At 43.3% G+C, this 16,074-nt stretch overlaps 1 long non-coding RNA gene across 1 annotated transcript; it reads right to left on the bottom strand.

Annotated features, from left to right (window-relative positions):
• Positions 1-1,241: 1,241 nt before the first annotated feature.
• LOC140653203 (uncharacterized) lies at positions 1,242-13,553 on the bottom strand. Its single transcript, XR_012043048.1, has 3 exons — positions 13,301-13,553; positions 3,215-3,379; positions 1,242-2,301 (listed from the first exon to the last, which is right to left on the bottom strand). It is a non-coding gene; the product is annotated as an uncharacterized lncRNA (long non-coding RNA).
• Between the last annotated feature and the right edge of the window lie 2,521 nt (positions 13,554-16,074).

Below are 16,074 nucleotides of genomic sequence, written 5' to 3'. Positions count from 1 at the left end.
GAGGAAGATGGAAAATCAACGGCGACTTGGTGCCATGTGTGGGTCAGCCAGAGAAGTCCAGCGGCGGCAGAGGTGGAGGAGACTGCTGCTTTTAAAGGTGGACTTTTGCAACTCTCACTGTCAAAATCTTTTTCTAGAAAGCAAGCCTTTTATATGATTTGACAATGATCTCATTACAAGCAGCAAGAAACCTCTCTAGATGAGGTTTTTCAGAAGTCCACATCCATCTGAGTTGTTAATGACAGGTAGCATAGAGGGTAGTTATATATGTTGCCTTTTCTTTCTCCCCCGCCTTGGAAAACAGGTCATACCCAAATCCAGCCACTACTACTGAAGTCATCTCCAAGCTCTACCAAAGCACCACTCTGCTTCAGACTTCATCCTCTTTCCGTGCTGCTCTGATACCTAGGAGAGCCTGCTTCAGCCTTCCCAGATACCCACCAACAACCCCAGCTGAACCCAAAACAGTCAGAGTTGATCTTCCTTGTCCACCAAATTTTGTTACATCGCTCTTTCCCTCACTCACCTGCTGGCTCTCCAGCTGCTGCTGCAGCCACTCAAGCTGGTGGCACTCATGCTCATGGGTCTCCACACGTAGCTTTGCCACCAGCCAGTTTTCAGGAACCTCCAGCTTTCTGTGCCCGCTCTGCCTCTGCTAAAGCACTGCTGCCAGGCTGCAGCCATTTGCCGGTTTCCCTCACCCGCTCCTTTGCGTGATTCTCCACATGCCACGCTGATGCTGGATGCAGCCTCCAGGAGGTCATCTGCCAAACCCTGGCACGCTTCAGATCCAGCTTCCTTTTACAGATCCCACTCCTGCAGACTGCTTACTGTAAACCAAATGGATTTACAAGCTACCTACAATGTATCTCTCCTTGTCCCATTCCACGTTCCCTACCCTTTACCTGCTTGTTGTTCACAGGGCAAGAGGTCCTCAGTGCAGGGATTACACTTTTCAGAGTTTGGAAAGATCTTGTATTAGGTGCTACTCTAAATACAACAGTTAAGTAGTACCCTGACCATTGCACCTTGAGGCCCGGATCGGATTATGGTGCCATGTGGATGCAGTTACAAAGACTATTGCAATCTCAAAGCTCTTACTTCGAAAAAGACACTTTGGTATGACATCAACTATCTGATGCAATGAACTGTGTGTCCTGAGATACATGAGATTGCACTTAATGATCCTGCATTTATACTAAGGGAAACAAGACCAAAGAAATTAAATGAAAACGTGCTTTAATAGGTTTATCTGTTTTATTAGTTTAATAAAAATAAATGTTTGTTACATTCCCTGTTATTAAATATATATACACACACAATAGCTTTTCACTCAAAGAAATCAAAGGTTTCTGTTCATAATCTACTTGTGGAAAACAATTAAATTCATATGGGATTCAAACTCCATTGGATTCAACTATACACTGTCTGCAGCAATGCAGATTAAAGGCATGAAACTATCATACACTTTGCAATGAAAAATTTGTCAAGTCACCGTCTTACTGGCTGACCTACATGTTTATGGTTCATTTTGAGAAATTAATCTTTATCATATAGCAGTTGTATCAGATCTAGTGGGAGGGAGCACATGAGTGGATTTCATTCTATTCCACAACAGGAGGCATCCATCGCCACGGTGATTTAGCTCACCTTTTTTCTTCTTTTGTTTGTCAGTCACTGAATTGTGAAAGGTGACACCACAGAGCATCAACCTCTCACCAAGTTTTCTTCCCGTTTTTTTCCCCAATTGCTTACTGGCCACCTATTGCTTACTGCCCACCTATTGCTTACTGGCCACCATTTTTAGAATAGTGTGATTTGCCAGGGATAACCCCTGCAGTCTTCACACAAGGAAAATTCTCATAGGCCTCACCAAGTGTGTATCCTACATAACATCCACCAAAGACAGGACTTTGATTGCAAGGAAGTGCAAAACTGCTGGGATAATTTAAATTTCCCTTTTGTTCCATACCAGCCTTTCCTTGATTTGTAAACCTGCATGGAGAATCTTGGCATTTTTGCACGAACAGTTGTGTGTTGGAAAGAAACAATGTTGTTACAGTAAGAGAAAAGAACACAGGTAATCAGAGGGAGGTTCAAGCATCACTCCTCGTTGGGATCATAGCGCAGTTGTAAATTGTTAGAAAGAGCATGCACTTGCTGTGGCCACACCACACTGTTTTATTCTATTGGCTGTCAATGCAGTTCTCAAACTGTTTGCAGGATAATGACACACCGCTGATTCTCACTCTTGTCTTCCAGAGGACCAGGCAATGAAGAGACAGGATACAGCAAAAGCATCTGAAAAGAGAAAAGGAACCAGTTTGGCTCTACTAAGAGATCTGCTACAAGTCAAAGACAAAACAAGAGCTGAAGTGAGGGATGGAAGGTAACAGTATGATCACCAGGGTCACTAAGTGTCGAGAACAGAAGTGGACTGGGCAGCTGGACAGCATATATGTAGAGGCTGGAAGAAAGGAGATAGTTATTGGGCAGCCTGCTGAAGGGAGCAGGCAACTTCCTACTGGATGTCCATGCAAGCCACACTGCAGTTACCACGAGCATGCTGCCAATTACAAATAGGTCAGAAATAGGGAAGGAAGTACATGGGTGCTATGAAAGATTCGTTGGCCTTTGTCAGAGCCTACCTATCTTTTATTGTAACATCTACTGCCCACTGTACTGCAGCTGTGCTGCTCCTGATACCTTTTGTCTGAACAACCTTCTTGTTGCAGGTCACAACAGAACCTGCTCTGCTGTTCTCTCAGGGAACCGATAAATCCCTTGACAGAGAAGCACAGATACAGCAAGGCAGTCCTCAAGTTTTTTGTGTTAAAAAATAATACTGGTTATTCAACAGCATTGCTATTTTTTATGCTACTCTGTTCAGAGAGAAAGGCAGTCCTCTGAGAGGCTTACAGTCTACATTTAGAAGATGATGAGTCACAGGCAGGGAAAGGGACTCACTGGAAGGGAAAGAATTATACAAAGGTCAAGTGAGGGGTTTTGGATCTCTTGCTCACGGTCATCACGCATTCCTGGGCAACAGGCATATCCCCCTTTTCAGGGTTAATCCCAGTCTTCCCACAAGCTTTGCAGGTCTGTTCCCATAAGCTGCTGCAAAGCCTAAAGGAGCATCCAGTCAGCTGAGCTGACGGAACAGACAGGCAATGTACTCGCACATCAACATGCACAAACATGTGTATGACGATACCTTGCCAAGGCCTCAGAGATCCACGCTTCCACAGCATTTTTTATCAGTTCAGGCAGGTAGTCAGTTCTAGATGACTGCAGATGCAATCTGGTTCAGGGTGGTGATGCAAGCCTAAGTCAACTCACAACTCAGCTACATTGCTCCATTGCATGGAAAGTGGCCAAACTGTATGGCAGATCACAAGGGAGACAAAAGAGAAAGTATTTAGGAAAGCTAAAGGAGTAAAGACATGCATGAGTAAAAAAGCAACAGTAAATAAAAATGAACAAAAAATAAGGATGTAGAATTACAGAGAGGAAGACATCAAAAGGAGACATAAAGAAAGCAAAAATATAGCAGAAAGGAGAAACAAACTACAACGAATAGGGGATAAAAGAGCATCCAATAAGAAGAGACATTCCATTTTTATTATTTTTTTCTGTGACTTTGCTGCCACAAGTACCTCACAAGCAATCATGCATCTCAGTGAGACCACATTCCCATGTCTCACACGTACACCCTCCCTCCTGCCCTGCTCTCCCAGTACCTGAGGAAGACACCTCTTACTACAAGCCCACAGATGAGAACCAAAGTCAGTCACTCACTGTACATGCAGCGAGGCATGTGGCCAGGGGGTCTTGGCACTTGGGAGCCCTCAGCACTGGGATCCACTCCTCACCCCAGCCTGGCTAGCCCAGCCAGCAGTGCCGTCTACTCTGCAGCAACCCTGAGAGCAGGATGGGGGACTGCTGGTTATCTGTGATGTGTCACTTTTTTCCTGACACTGAGAAGAGGTGTAGTCATTTGTTTCATTAAATGGCATTCTTGTACCCAGCGCTAATTTTATCCCTTTACAAATATGTTTTTCATTCTAGCAAGTCAAGTGCAGCTCTCCCTCTTGTACAGTCATTCTGCTCTCATGCCTCTCTTACCATTACTCACACTTATTGCAGCAAGGCCAGATTCAATAAAGGGCCTGGCTGTTGCACTGCTGAGCACTGCAGTGTGTCTTAGCCTAAATCCACAGCCCCAAATTAAGACACCCTGCCTCGGTGCACACTGAAGGCAAAAAGCAGAATACCTAAGAATGGGATCTACACTGTCCATACTGTTAAGTGAAGAGCTCTACAGGAACCAGTCGGACATGCCAATAAATCTCACAAGACACCTCAAACAGCAGCTGGGGTGAGGCAAGATACCTTGTTTGGAATTCCCAATCCTGAGCCTTTTCTTAGGCACCTACTCCATCCCCTTGCAGGGGTCATGGTACCCCTCCAAGCCCACACGCTATTTAGCACTCACCCAGGAACTGTTTTCCCTGCTCTGCCTGAAATGGCTTGTACCAGCAAAGTGTCTTACCAGCATGGCACAGATGTGTGCTGGGTGAGGTGCTCTAGGTTGAAGCTGTTACACAGCACACAGAATTTCCAGGTTGTCCATCAGCTGCAATGATGGGAAGGAAGGCCAGTGGGACTGGAGGGGCTGGGGCACTGAAGCAGACATTCTCAGCCCCATCCCGTGCATAAATCTTAAGCATGTGTTAAAGCAGTGTATCTGGGCAACTCTGGAAGCAGGTATTTGTATAACCCTCCTCACTCCTGGCATGCTCCCCAGTAAGCAGGGGCTTGGGGATCTACATTTTAGACTCGGGCCTTGTCGGCAGCAGCTAGCTGGCTCTCACTCTCAGCCCCTCCAGTACTCCTGTGGGCCTAACACAAGGCACCTCAGCACTCATGAAGAAGGGGCACCCAACTCACCCAGGCACTGAACAACCACAGAAGAGCCGCTCGTCCCTGCTCTGCAGACCTTACAGGTGCGAGTGAGCCAGACAGCAGCAGGTTGAGAGACAGGGATGGAACTGGTACCACTGAGTGCCATAGTAAATAAGTGAGCAAGCCCAAATTTTGATTTGCGTGTCTCTCATGCTGCAACTGCACACTTTTGACGATAGTTTCTATGAGGACAGGAACCTGCAAACACAAGTCAGCTTTGAAACACAAGTCAGCTTTGAAACTGAGTCATCCAGGCATTTTAGGTTACCACACTGTGTAACAGCTATACACTCCTTCTTGTTTCTTAAATAAACCTTGGGCGTCAGCAACCTGTCCTTCTGCTTCAGGGACTGAAGTCCCAAAGTTCTCAACAACAAATCACTCCAGGAAAATGTAGCAATGGAAGCTAAACAGAACTCAAAGCAAGACAGTAGTTGGCACATTAACTAGTTGAGTCTACAGACTGTAAATTTAACATGCCACGCAGACGCACACTGCTCTTTATGAGAAGGTCCGTTCAATTCTCCTTAAGAAGAATAGGAAACAATGCAAATGGCACTACAGACTTCTAGTACTTTATACAGGGATTTTTCACTTTTACCGACTAGGGATTAACAGGCCAGTCTCTTGTAAAATCTCAAAATTCCTCTTTTTGTTGCCATTCCCCATTTAGAGTTCTCAGAAGTGATTACAATGGGGAGCTCCAGATCCTCTCATCACGCAAACCAAGGAAAGGCTCAAGTAGGACATGCATATAAAGTTTGGGGTTTTTTTTAATCCCCAGCAACGCTGGGAATCAAGTACTTCTCCAAAAAAATTCTAGTATTTGTGCATGCTGCAAATCCAACTGCAGCATGTGTTTAGTGGAGAGACATAATATGGGGCCGTGGCAACAGAAGATTAACCTTCTTCAATCCTAAAGCCCACTGAAATGTATTGCTTTTGAGCTGAAAATATCATCTGTAGAAATGAAATACTGTGTTCTCATTGTTTAATCCTTGATGTCTCTGCTACCTAGTTTCGTAACTGTAGATAAGCGATACAGATACTTGTCCACATAAAATGAACAAAGTTCAGGAATGCATGTTCCTCACGCCACTGCCAACTCACAGTGTCACCTTGCATGATGCATTCACTTTCAGACCCAGATGATGGACTACATTGGATAATAAACCTTTGTCTCCTCATCTATAACCTACTGTTCATCCCCTGCACTGTATTATATACACTGAACCCTCTTTCACTGAATCCTTTTCTGGAGTATATCGAATGTGAGATTGTGTCTCTAGCCCTCCCTCCACACACCCCCCCCAATGCATCTATTGTCCCTGAGAGAGTCTGCCTAGCACGAGCTGGTTCATATCCATAGCAGAGAATTATGTGAAATTTCCTCTCTTCCACATAACTACTTCACCCCTTCCATATCCCAGGTGACTAGCTTTGCCATCATATCCTTTAAAAAAAATCCATCTTCCTTGAGCATCTCCTTAAAGATCCACTTGCCAGACAGTTCTGGTGCCCCTGCCATAACCTGGTACTTCTAGAAGACTTTGTCTTGGCCGCTCCCAGTATTTCACGAACATGAATTACGCTTTGAAGAATGCCTGTTAAGTACTATGTATCACTCCTAGTTTGCACATGAGGAAACGTGGGGGCAGAGACTTCAACCAGGAACTAGCTGTCCCCCCCTACCAGGGACAGAAGTTGAGAGCAAAAAAATCTGTTTCCTATCTTTAACATCCAATTATGCTTCTGTATTTTATTCTTCAAATTCTCCATAATTCTTTAAAATGTCCAGCTTCCAGACTTCCTAAAGAGTTCTACCATTGAAGTTTTAACTATTAAAGCTGGCATTTTAAAAATACCCTGGGAGATTCAGTCATTCCCAGGATTGTATACTGCTCCCCATTACAACACAGATTTGGATCCCAAGTATACATCATTGCAGATGGTTGCCCTAACCATCGGCTTCAGCGATTTGGCACTGCACTCTCTCCTGCCCAAATAGTAACAGTTCTTCCAACATGCACACTCATCCCATACCTGTCTTCTCTGAACACCTCAGAGGTCCTGGGGGGAACAAAGCATGAGCTCTTAGGAGATATATCTGCTGAGGTAGGCATGGGATTTGAACTTCCATGTCTCACACACTTGAACTGGCAGACCACTGATGCACAGTGTGTCTCACTTTGTGAGGCCCAACCACAGCAGACCTGCTTTAGGAGACCTGGCAGGACAGAAGCAGGACCTCGCTAACACTGGAGGGGGAGTGCCATGCTGGTACAGCCCAGCACACCTGCACTGCTCACAAGCACTAAGGTCACTGTGACCTTGGCAGGCAGAGAAATCTAGGGGCAGGAACTGGGGTCCTCTCACAGTTGGATGGCACCTGAGCAAATGATTTGGGGGGCCTAAGCTTTATCTTTAGATGCCGAGAAGGCAACTAGGTGTTCTGGATGGTAATAGGAAAAGAAGTATTAAAGGTCGATATTATGTTGGGGAATTTATGGTAGTAGAATATTGCCTTGCTCAAACAGGTAAGGTCTGGCTTCTCTAACTCGATGCTTCTTTGTGCTTGATGGTGGGAGAGCAAAACTCATTTCGCCTTAGTAATTTAAACCAAGCTGTCATCTACCTGAATACTGCAATAAGAATAGTTGCAATTATTTGGACTCTCTTTCCATAGAAAGACTTGAGACAGAAATGACCACCGCCACTCTGAAACAAATACCAACAAGAGCTTTCTCCTACTTCCTTATTAGCTATTCTGCTTTGATTAAATTTTGAGAGAAGTTTCTGTATATGAAGGCACTGCAGAAAACAAAATAAGTAGCTCCAAAAGATGGCATTTCTCTCCATCCCAGGATTTTCACAAGTTGGAGAGAGACCAGGGGAATGCCAAAATTCCTATTTCTCCTCTTGCTATTTCTATTCCTACAGATGCTGCTATAACAACAACATCCAACAGCTTTTGTACCAACTGTATGACCATTGTAGAGGTACTGAGCTTTCTTTTTTCCCCCCTATGGGAGGAGCTTATCGAGGAGCTTATCACCTCTCCTTTGACTGTTTTTTCTTTCTGGGAATAAGAGAAAGTAAATGATGTAAGACCAAAGACACCATAGTAATGTCCCCACTCAGAAGGCCACCCATTCAGGGGTGTAAATCACTATCCCTCTGGAGACATCAATGAAAATCTGAAGATTTACAGCAGCGATGACCTGGCTCCAAAGCATTCCTACAAATAATAATTAAACCAAACAAACAACAATAAAAAACCCCACAAAAATACTGTTGCAGGCTGCAATGAGCCATCCCTTTCCCAGTCTACTGCTACTAAACCACGCTCTGGCATACTTTGATTTTGTTCAGTAAGTTCCCAATACTTTTCTATATTGATCCTCTGCTATTTTTACTCATCAGCCAGCATATGCAGCAAAGCAGGGGTATATACATATGTGTGTCTGTGAGTATACACGTGTACACATTCCTCCCAGACTTTTTATATAAAACCAGCAAAATAATAGATTTGTCCTACTCTTAATAACAGCACTAACACCTTATTTTTGTTTAATATAAAAATATTAGCTATTTTGCTTTTATTATTGAATCATACAAATGTAATTATCAACCTTATCACATGAATGCTTCTCACTTCCATAAACGTGCTCCTCCAATCAGTAGTATTTCAAGAGGCGTAATACAGCACAAGAGAACAAAAAACTGGTGACACTAGTGGAAGTGCCTCTTTTTGTGGTGGAAAGCCTTGTTTGATGACATGGGCAAATCAGGTCAGAAAATTTTCCTTTGCTGTAGTCCTAACACTGTGTTCCCACCATTTCAGTGGGAAAGTCCATTACTTCCTTCCAATTCAAAAAGGTCAAGAAAAGAAAAAGAGACAGCATCTGCTATGAATAGGAATAATTTTCTTTAAAGAATCAGACTTATGATGGAAGAGAAAAATATTATTCAGGAATCCAGGTTAAATAACGACCACGCATGTTTCATTCCATACTCATAGAATCACTTTAACGGTCACATTTCTGCCCTGTAAGCTTCAAGATTCTGTAGCTCACATCCCACCACCTATTATAGAAAAAATGTGCAAGAAACCATTTGGAGATAACACATATTTCTATTTTGTCTTCCAAGTCTTTCATACTGTCTCCTACCAAATGAGCCTTCCATTTTCACGACTTGTTCACCTCTAGAGGGATGAAGCAAGTTTAATCCTTATAATCCATTCACTCCTCTGCTTCAACAACTAGTGGAAGTGCCACTGGTAGCACCTCATGCATACACTGATGATTAGATTGATTCCATCATTTAATTTTCTATTGACCACTGAATGGGAAGTTACCTCCTTAAAATAAATTATTTCTCTTTGAATTACCTGCGACAGTTGTGGACTGAAAAATAAAATTAAAATGGATGGCTGAGCAATGATTGCTTAACTCCCTCTTTGTGGAGATTTCCCAAATAGCAAAAATGCCAAGTAAAAACCTACAAAGTCTGCCTAGAGTATGGTATCCTTGATGAAAAACAATGTTCTTTAATTTTAAGGTTCTTCTGTTAATTCTTCAGTGCTGCACTAAGTGCTGTATGTAAAAACAATACAGTCTAAAAGCTAGAAAAAAAGATACAAGGTCTCAGGTAACATCCCAAGGGAGCTGATTACGCATACGTTTCAGAGTGCAGTATTGTCTTGCCCTAGATGACTAAGTTTTTCATTTAAATACTTTCCTAAGAATTGTTCCATGAAGACTTCTACAAATAGCCCATCCAGGGACAAGAAGTCAGGCAGCACTATGCGAGTATACCTTCAACCATGGCATCCAAACCATACGGTTTGTCTACTCCCAGTGTCGAAGTCAGTGAGGTAAAGAACATTGCTTCTCTTCTGCCAGCACAATTCAGAGTGTGCAGGTGATAAGCAGTTGATAGCAAATATAACCAAACTACTCTGCTTCTAGTAAGGGGCCCAAAGAAAAGAACTTGATTAATGGAAAAGGAAATTAAGATGACAAAAAAACAGCAGCACTTTCAAAATGGACCCACTGTAAATGTACATATCAATCTCAGAATCCATTTTACTGATACACAAGAATGCAGAATTAAGGGAGGGAATATCCAGGTTTCCCGAGTCTAATTCTCCACTACCAGGCAGAACCAAACGCTGATGTTCTTTTCTGGATTTATCAAACTTCATTTTAAAAGAAATTTAAACTTCTTATTTGAAACCGCTCCAGAATATCGGTGGTCTGATAGTTAGAACTCTTCCTGTAGTTTCCAGCAAACTGTGCTCATTATCCCCTTTATACGCATTTGTTTGGCTTGTTTACTCTAATCTTGAGCTCACATAATTATTTTCCTCCCCTGTATAAAAACTGTGTAATTGTCACTTTTGTGTCTTTCCATTAACAGTCTCTCTGTTCCTCTTAACATCCATGTGGTCCTTTTCTGCATCTGTTCCATCCGTCTGTTTGAATCCATTTATCTGAATGTGGGTGACAGCTGGGCTCCAGAAAAGGTCTCACTAATGCCATATAATTTGACATTAATATTTTCTATATATACAGGAAATCCCTCCCCTAATAAAAAAAAAATTATGTCCTAGAAAGTATTTTCTCAGCCACATCACATAGCAGTATGCTATCATTCTGCTGCTGACTACACCGACTACCAATTCACCACTAAAGTGATGAGCTCTTCTAGAAAAAATTGTGATTAGCTTCTATTTGCATCACTAAATCTCAACTAATTCTATTAATCTCAGTTTTGATTGATCTTGTTGGTACATGGATATTCCAATCCTCCTCTCTATCGATATAGTCCACCAATTCTGTGTCGTAAGATTTTATCACCACAGTTCTACTGTGTCTTCACTAGTTTTCACTAGTATCACTAAGGAAAAAATTAAATTATTTCCAATATAGTCTTTGAAAAATCCAGTTTGCAGCCTCCTTTTCATCCGTACATTCTCTTTCCACCTATTATCTGTCAGTGCATTCCCAAGTCACCTTAAAATGTTATTAATCCAAATTTTCTCCATTCTACATAATTTCCTCACATAGTACAATATTAAATACTTTCCTGACAATGAAATGTATTAGATCTAGTGTATTTCCTCCGCCTAGAAAATCCAAGCATAAGGTAACAAGTTAGTCTGGCACAGTCTGTTTTTGCTAAAAATATGTTGCATTTCATCCCACCTTTCATTTTTCTCTGTCTTTTATTTTGCCCTTCAAAAACTGTTCTACAGCCAAGTGTACTATGGCTGTCAGATTAGATCATCTGTATTACAAATCTTGTCTTTCCATTGGGTACCCTCAATTATTTGGCCCCCTTTACATATAGCTTCCACTGCTTACATAGTATTTAAAGCTACATTGTACATTTTTTGAAAGGGGATATATTGTATTTATTGTGCTAATGCACTTCCATGACCGCTGAAATAAGAACACAGAATCCAGTAAAATTAATTTCCTATTGAAGAACTAGAAAAGCAATGGCTCTTTTCAGATGGGAATAGACTGGGTCATACGCTAATAAGTTTAAAACACATTACAATACATTATTCACATTTTCCCTGTCTTGAACTTTCATATTTTATTTTGTTCTGGACTTGCTGATTTTGTATCTCAAGTCATCTTCAACAGCTTAATTCTCTAAGTCCAAACCACCAGGGGTTATAAAGCAGGCACTTAGACACTTATCACTTTTTTGTGTCTACCCAAGAGTTTCTCTTCTAAGCAAAACGTTTTTTTCCTCCACTAGAACAACACCTTCCCTAAAAAAAAAAGAAAATAAATTTAATTTCTTTGTTATCTTTCTTCCGAGAATCACAGTCATCTGCATATACTTCAGGGACTGTACTTCAGGTGATGATCATTGGCAAAATCCGATATGCTTTCTGACACAAATACAAAAAAGTTTGTAGACCTCCTCTCAGAACTGAAGTGTAACATGTGCAATAGGAAACAAAGCTATTACAGCACATTTCCCTTTTTTGTTTGATCTCAACAGCGTTATCTTCTTTGCACATCTGCATTTATTAGTTAACAAAAAAATTGTTTTCTTCTGCATATCAAGAGGATTACTATTACCAAGAAAAAGAAACTACCTAACAAGAATCTTTCCCATTCCATTCACATGAGAAGTTTAAGCATGCTCAGCCCCAAGAAGTTCAGCTAACTGCTCATGTGTGGCACCACTATCTTTCAAGATTTGCCTTCAAAAAGTAAGGAGGGGAAAAAAAAAAAACAACCCACAACAAAATTTACCAAATTCACTTCAGACTGATTTACTTCACGTACTACTATTTGTCATTCCTTTCATACATAAAATAAGGTACCTCCAGCTAATCAACAAATTTCTTTAAAATATCAGAATGTTTAACAAGAAGCTGATTTTGCACTTTAGGCCCACTATTAGCATAAATTAAATTAACATGTAATATTTTTCCTTCTTTTTCTTCCCTCCCTGCTTTGTCCTCAGAGAAAATACCTTGCTATCAGGAAGACGACCAAGTCCTGTTTGCTTCCTGGGTTTGCCCCTCCATAACTTCAACACACTTCAGCACTTTCATGCATCTTAATTCTTCCGTTTCACATTAAAAAAACCCCAAAACAAACAAACTTGTAGATAAAAACTGAGATCTCCTCCTGCCACGTGCAAGCGTTTGCTATCCGAGCAAGCTGACTCCCGGAGGAGGCCGCAGGAAGGCAGGGCTGTTCGTTTCGATGCAGACCTCACCAGAAAGTGGAAGCAAAACTCAGCACACGCTGTGAGCCAGCCTCTCGGCCGGGGCCCCGAGCAGCCACAGGTGTGGCGGGACGCCAGGGGCGCAGAGCCCTGAGCGGGAGCCATGCAGATGAGCCCAACATGTTGTTTAAAAAAAGCAACCTCCCGCTTGGAAGAGGCTTTGGGCGAGCCCACAGGGAGGCCCTGCCGGGCCGGGCCCGGCCAGTGCCCCGCCGCCCTGCGGCACGGCGCCGCGGCGGAGTGCGGCTGCCCGCCAAGCCAGGCCAGGCCCAGCGCGTCGCGGCCGCCGGGGCCGGCTTTCGGCCTGATCCTCCGCCCCCACCACCGACGGGCCCTCGCCCGCCCGGCCGGTGCCCGTGCCCCGGGGCGCCCCGCAGCGCACGGCCGGCACCGCCGCGGGGAGCTCACTCGCGGGCAGAAAGTGAGAGAAGGAGGCCCCGGCCCCAGCCCCCGCCCGCTCCCCAGCGGGCACGGCGGGCCAGTGCCTCCGCCGGCACCAGGGCAGGCCAGGGCTGGCCGGACACGCCCGGCCTGGCCGGCCCCGGGGGAAAGGGGCAAATCCGCCACTGACCTGCCGGCGCCTGAGGCGGGCACACGGGCCAGGCCGCGCCGTGCCGACGCCCCGGGGCTGGTCCTCACGGAGCGGGGAATAAAGCCAGCGCTCCTCGAGCGGCGCCGGCCGGGCACGGGCCGCCCCAGCGTGGCGGCTGAGGGCAGGCAGGCCTGGGGCGCCCGGCCCGGCCGCGCTCCCGCCTGGCGGGAGAGAGCTGGTCCGCCATGCCGGGCGGGCGCCGCGGCGGCGTTTACGACAGCTCCCGGCATGCCGCGGCGCCTACAACTCCCAGCCTGCCCGGCCCCGCCGCCGTTAACCCTCTGCGGCGCCGAGGCGCCTCCGCAAGCCGCCGGCCCCTCGCCGCCCGCCCGGCTCCCCCCCGCCCGTCGCCACCACTTCCTCGCGGCGGGCCCTCCGCCGCCAGGCCGCCCGGGGCCTCGGCCCGGCTCCTCCACGGCCCGTGGAAGAAGAGCCGCCGCCGGCCCGGCCCGGCGGCAGTGCTTGCTCCGAGCGGCCCGGCCCGGCCCAGCCCCAGCCCTGGCCCCGGTCCGCTGTGGCAGGTCTCTGTGCTCCTGCAGTGTGGTTTCTGGTCCCAACTACTGCTGCTTGTTTACTGGCGGCGGTGGTATTATTTGCCCGCTCCCTGCCAATTAATAAAAAGCAGGTGAAATACCTTCTTCCAACTGTTTGGGGTTTTTTCAATTTTTGTTTCAAAATACAAATTGTAGTAAGTAAATTAACTCAAAAATAGCCTTACAACCCCAAAACTTTGGGACAAAGTTACCAGGAAATGCTGTGTTACCCTGCAGTGAAAGTAATGTGAAAACTCAAGTCACGTTATCATGTTTTGTCCTCCTTCCCATATAATCTTCATATAGGCACTCAGTATACATATGACTAACACATACAGCACTTTTTCAGCTCCTCTCTTAAAATACGTAGTGAATGATGTGCATACAGCTAACCCACTGTGAACTACAAAATAACCCAGAGAGTCAGAATCCATTTTCAAAGTAAGTGAGGGATGGGGGCAGATAGCACAAGTTCATGCAGAAGCAGCACCTCAGAGTAAAATTCACTGGGTCTCACCCGACCCCCCTCTGCAGCTCAGCATCCGTGCCCCGAGATGCCTCCCGTGCGCATGCAGAACTCATCCCCTATATATTTTATTTGCGGTATTCTTTATGAAAGCCTTGTGCAGCAAATACAAGTCAAATAGCTCTAATTTGTAGTGCTACAAACTGTAACATGCTCAGACGTGTAACTGCCTGACAGACTACACAGAAATCTGGCTTATGCTCCAACCTCTGAAACAAATGCAAATATCCAGAAACATTCTGCTATTTCTCCAAAATTAAAATACTAAGTAAGACAAACCTACTGCCAGATCTTTCACACAAATACTTCTTTTTAAAAAATAAATCACTACAAATGTATTATTTATTTCAGACCATAAACAACACAGAGGAAAGAAACACATATACGTTTTCCTTTTTAAAAAAAAAAAACTTATTGATAAGAAAAGCACATATCTAGCTCTTTTTTTAAAGTTTATTTTTTAATACCTTGTCCCTTAAATCAGCCTACAAGCCAATAGCTTTATCTAGAGAAAACACAATTGGAAAGCCTTTTTATGTTGTACTGTTTTTCAGACACTTACAGGAGGTTTTTAAAGACAATTCACAGCCATGCTATTCCAAACGGCACAAATACAATTATTTAGAATTTATTCCTTACTGTGGCAATTTTTACTTTGGTATATTTTTCAAAATTTCCTGGGAAAACACAATCAATTGCCATCTAGCTTAGCGCACCTACACTGTTACCTCTTTCTCTATATTTTCTCTTTACAAATAAACCACAAACATTTTAGAATTATTTTACATATATATAATGAAGTCTTAAAAAGGACAATATCACAAGGGAACTGCTCCAAAACAAACTGAAGGTGTAAATGACCTCCTCCCATGTTCCAGACGTACCTACAAAATCCCTGCTCACTGGTACAGGATTATACATTCCATTATGAGTTTGGCCTTTTTATATTTTGTACTATTTTAACACCCCAAATTTATAGATTTTTAAAATTGGCATGTTAAAAGGGCTTTATTTAAGGATTTCAATGAAAATAGTGTTATGTTTTGTCATATTACCATAATCCTTCTTTTTAAATCACTTAGAATTTCAGTATAACCTAATTAAGTAATTTTAAGTAAGTCTTAACCCAAATACATAGATCTAATAAAAATGTATTTTGCAAACAGGGAAAATGGACTTCTAAAATGGATTCCTCAGGTATGAACAAAGATGCTGAAACATTTTTTCCCCACAAACTTTGAGATCTGAACTATTTCACAGCACTTACATTTAAAACCCAAAATACTTCTAAGACAACAAATTTCAGCAAATATCAAGCATAATGTTTCATTCCAATTTTCTTTGTTTATTCCTTTTATATTTAAAAGAAATCTTCCAATTTTCCTTGCCAAAAAGGAGGGAGACTAGGGGAAGAAAAATACTGCAAAATCCTAGCTTCCTATCTTCACATATTGTTTATCTCAAAGCTCTTCTAACAGCAGTTTACATTGGATTTAGATATTGTATATTATTTTGCCACTGGAAATATCATTATTTGGATTTTTGCCTTTTAAAAGGCTACAGAACAACATTACAGATTTTAGAGACTTCTAACCATTTTTAATCTCTCTCTTTTTTAAATGCTACAAACATCCCATTTGGTAAATGGAATTTACATTTCTCTCTTGTCTAAATTATCAGAGTTGAATCAACAA

Source organism: Ciconia boyciana, chromosome 6 (genome assembly GCF_034638445.1).
Source record: "Ciconia boyciana chromosome 6, ASM3463844v1, whole genome shotgun sequence".
Lineage (NCBI taxonomy): Eukaryota > Metazoa > Chordata > Aves > Ciconiiformes > Ciconiidae > Ciconia > Ciconia boyciana.
This window is presented reverse-complemented; position numbering and strand designations above follow the sequence as displayed.